The 4780-nt window shown below is 41.5% G+C and overlaps 1 long non-coding RNA gene across 1 annotated transcript; it reads right to left on the bottom strand.

Annotated features, from left to right (window-relative positions):
- Positions 1-1022: 1022 nt before the first annotated feature.
- Positions 1023-3810, bottom strand: LOC145499816 (uncharacterized). Its single transcript, XR_014050989.1, has 2 exons — positions 3603-3810; positions 1023-1347 (listed from the first exon to the last, which is right to left on the bottom strand). It is a non-coding gene; the product is annotated as an uncharacterized LOC145499816 (long non-coding RNA).
- Positions 3811-4780: the final 970 nt, after the last annotated feature.

The raw sequence follows: 4780 nt of genomic DNA, 5'->3' as shown, positions 1-4780 counted from the left end.
TCCTCCTCCCCCTCCCCCTCCCCCTCCTCCAACTGCTACTACTGCTACTACTGCTGCTACTGCTGCTACTGCTACTACTGCTGCTACTGCTGCCACTGCTACTACTGCTGCTACTGCTGCCACTGCTACTACTGCTGCTACTGCTGCCACTGGTACTACTGCTGCCACTGCTGCTACTGCTGCCACTGCTACTACTGCTGCCACTGCTACTACTGTTGCTACTGCTGCCACTGCTACTACTGCTGCTACTGCTAATACTGCTACTACTGCTGCTACTGCTGCTTCTGCTACTACTGCTGCTACTGCTACTACTGCTGCTACTGCTGCTACTGCTACTACTGCTGCTACTGCTGCCACTGCTACTACTGCTGCTACTGCTGCCACTGCTACTACTGCTGCCACTGCTGCCACTGCTACTACTGCTGCTACTGCTGCCACTGCTACTACTGCTGCCACTGCTACTACTGCTGCCACTGCTACTACTGCTGCTACTGCTGCTACTGCTGCCACTGCTACTACTGCTGCTACTGCTGCTACTGCTGCTGCTCTACTACTGCTGCTACTGCTGCTACTGCTGCTACTGCTACTACTGCTGCTACTGTTGCTACTGCTGCTACTGCTACTACTGCTACTACTGCTGCTACTGCTACTACTGTTCCTACTGCTGCTACTGCTGCTGCTGCTACTACTGCTACTACTGCTGCTACTGCTACTACTGCTGCTACTGCTGCTACTGCTGCTGCTGCTACTGCTGCTACTGCTACTACTGCGGCTGCTGCTGCTACTGCTGCTACTGCTACTATTGCTGCTGCTGCTACTGCTACTACTGCTGCTACTGCTACTACTGCTGCTGCTGCTACTACTGCTACTACTGCTGCTACAGCTACTACTGCTGCTGCTGCTGCTACTGCTGCTACTGCTGCTACTGCTACTACTGCTGCTACTGCTCTTACTGCTGCTACTGCTGCTACTGCTACTACTGCTACCACTGCTATTACTGCTGCTACCGCTGCTACTACTGCTACTGCTGCTGCTAGCGCAGTTAAATTAGAGTCTGCCTGTTAAAACGTTAGCCGAAGACCGCAAAAAGTGGCTTGATAAGTGAATGAGAAAGCAATGCTGCAACTATGACGATTGCTTTATTTTATACTTCTTACAATTTATCAGTATTTATCCCATGCTATAATTATCATCATCTGATTCTTCTGAAGTTACAATGTTCAGCGTTAATCAGTATTCGGCTGGTTTTCCTTGTTGTTCGTTGCGGTCGTCATAGACGGTCTTTTCCATTCCCTCGCATCCAAGTCTTCTTGCCACAATGCACACGTTACTTTCCACTCTTTTGAACTTTAGAAGAAAATTAAAAGATAAACGATAAAAATTGTTGAGCAACATTGAGTGTTTCAGTGCGGCGTACATGAGTCTCGCTTGGTCCTGTTTTAATTAAAATGTATCTAAATTTCCTTTTTAACTTAGGCCCGTTCCAAACTCCGCTCCACTCGTGCGCCGAACCTAACTGATGAGTTAAGTACGGCAGAAGAGCGGCGTTTGAATCAGTTTGGTTCGGCAGGTTAGGTTTGGTGCGGCAAACAACATTAAATTCGGCAGGGTCTGTCGCACTATGCAACGTTGGAGCGGCAGCTGATTCATACGGCGTTCTCCTCATGTGTCGAACCTAATGCATAAATTACTGTAATGTGCTTTTCATATAACGGGACTCGTGATTGGGTCAAAATTAAGTGGCGTGAGCAGTCGCGGGACTGTATAAGCAAATTCATTTTTGCTTTTTCTTCGTGATAATAGCCCAGCTTACGAGATTCCCCTTTAGCAAGTCGAATTAACCGGGAGAAAACCTGTCTAAACACAAGTACTGAACCTTGAGTTTGAATTTGCTTTCCTAAATATTGCTATAAGAGCGAAATGTTAGCCATAGCTTTTCTATTTGGACGGAGTTCTTGAATTCGGAACGTACATTGTCTCGTCGAAAATTGTTACTATCGGCTTCTCGAATTAAGTTCGACGCAAGTACGCCGTCTGAACCAGCCGTCGCTCCAAAGTCGCTCTAAAGTCGAACTTAATCAAGTTTGGTTGGGCACATGAGTGGAACGGCGTTTGGACCGGGCCTAAATTGAATTGAATTAAAATTTCGGGTTTTGGTAAACAAAAAAATGAATGCCTATACATTACTTGCAAAAAATTCGGACGTTAAAATTTCGGTAGTTTTATTTCGGAACTTTAATACTCAGACAATTTCTACCTAATTATGACAAATTTCGGACAAAACTTTCCGACACTTTGTAACGAACACGAATTAGACTAAAACAACAGCTGTGAAAATGATGGTTTAACTGCTCCCTCAAGTTTTTACAGAAACACCGACGAGAAAATGGCACCAATTCTACAAAGCCGTTACTTTCCTCAATCAAAATTTCTTAAAATTTCGGACGCTGTAAAATTTTGGACGGTCTTATTTTCGGACACTTTTTTTGCCCAAAATTATAATCGTCCGGAATTTGTTATAACTAATGCACCTTGTAAAGTTTGGATTAGTGTTAAGGTCAGTGGTGTGATTGGGATCCCTGTCTCTCGAGGCAAAAGCGAGATTAGAGTTGACTTCGTTTTGTTACAAGCCTTTCTTCGGTGTTTTTCAGTGGAAATGTAAGATTGAACGAAAGATCGATAGCAGAAAGATGAGCGACGGCAGGGTAACACCAGACGAAAAATTGCATTGATAATTTTTTTTCAGAGTGTCGCAATTGCTTAGAGGTGTTCAGTGTCTCTCTGTCTATCTGTAGGTCTAAAACCTAGCTTAGCTACACAAGTGAAGACAGCACTCAAATACGAAATATCGACCGCCGTGGTTAACGATCCTCAAAGTGTTGTCTTTTGTGTTTTGCAGAGGGTTGCCAAGAATTGTTCGAAGATACGTATAACGCACGTGAGAAAAAAAAGTTAAATTAAATAAGCCGAGTGATTCTATGTGCGTTCGAAACTCTTCGTCTAACGGAACATAAATATTATTCCATTTCACAATTTTCTATTAGCAATATGGCGTTTGATATATTTCCAAATGTAAATTTCTCTGTTATGTTACTAGCTTCTGATATTTATAATCTGACGGACAAATCACGTCTTACATTTATGAGGTGATCTCATTTCGAAGATCTATAGCTGTTGGCCATTTTGGAAACGATATATTGGCTAGAACACGTTTTGTTAAAATTAATAGAGCCATCATCACTTTGAAGTCAGACCCACTGGTAACTTACGAACGTTCGAAGTGTTTTTTCGAATCGCATTAAATGAAAAAGCATTTAAAATATTTATGTTTGTATGGTAGACCGATCTTTTGGTATAAAGAAATTTGCGGGCACAGGTTCTTTTTTTCTTAGTCTCTATATTGCCCAGACATTTACAAGTTAGTCGCTGATAATGTTAGGTTTTCTAAACACCTTGGCTTCGTTGCTTTGGCACACTTGAGATTTGGCACCAGCGCTCTTGTACGCCTGATTATCCAGGCTCTTTCTCGTGTTCTCAAAAGATGTTGGGTAAAATCAACTCGATTAACTAATATGAAATACTGCTGCTTCGTGAATACAAACCTTTTCATGCAACTGTCTTTTTCCTGATGGAATCAAATTTCCAATGCCTTCACTTTCAGCAAACAGCATTGTCAAAAGAAAAAACGCGCCAAGGGCTATCAACACGTGTGTGCTCTTCATCCTCGACGAATTCAGCTCGATCTCCCGTTTTACCGATCTATTTTCTGTCCAAAACTGAATTTCTTTTGAAAATCCTTGAATTCAACCTTTTTATTTTATTTGAGCAGTGAAAATGATACCGTCATGACGGCTTGTCACGATAATTAAACAAGTGCGTAAACAGAAAATAAAGACGCTTTAGGACATCATTATGTTCAAAGTGCAGAGTTGTTATTTTTGGTTCTAAAACATTAAAACGTCGTGGTTCAAAAAGATACCTATTTTAAAACATGACAGGTCTATGTTTCTAAATAGAAGAACACTTAACACACTATCAATGGACTAAAGTGGTGAAATGCAAGAACTGTAATTTACAATTTGTGGGCCGGCGCCTGACGCCTTCACCTGCTGCGCAATATTAATCAAGATTTTTGGCGATTCGGATTTTGTGTCCCAAACTGAATTTCTATATGCTAATTCATAAATGAAAGAGTCCTTTTTATCCATTTTGGGCGTAAAAATGAGACCTTGAAGGACAGGCTGTCATTACGGAACGTCTCTATAAAATGTTTTTCTAACTTCACTGGGAAAGTCAATGTGGGAGGAGTACTTATATGAATAAAAGTGTTTTGAATTCACCATAAGGTTCAAAATGCTAAGTGGCGTAGAGTCGTGTCTAAAGTTACACTTCTCGTGTTGTAAATGTATGTCTTTTTCAAAGTTTTTGTGCAAATCAATGACTCATCAAAAACGCTATAGCTTCTATTTAACACTTTCTTAAATCATCTTTGTTGGTAGGTCTATCTTTCTAAGTAACAAATCACTTAAGCAGGCCATCAATGTACTTATACTGCTTATGGGAAGAACTCTTAGACGCGATTCGGGGGCGAAGCTCTGAAGTTGTTGCTTTTTATCTGGTGTGGATTACGATTGGTTAGTATTCTAGCAAAAGATAAAGCATGAATTATGCCGATTATTTGGTTCGCGATGTAAAGATAACCATAACCAGCAATTTACCGTAAAACAAAACAAAGAACTATCCATTACAACAAGCTGGAATCAGCTGCGTGTATTATTCA

Source organism: Orbicella franksi, chromosome 10 (genome assembly GCF_964199315.1).
Source record: "Orbicella franksi chromosome 10, jaOrbFran1.1, whole genome shotgun sequence".
Taxonomy (NCBI): Eukaryota; Metazoa; Cnidaria; class Anthozoa; order Scleractinia; family Merulinidae; genus Orbicella; species Orbicella franksi.
Note: the sequence above shows the minus strand (reverse complement) of the source record. Positions and strands in the feature narration are given on the sequence as shown.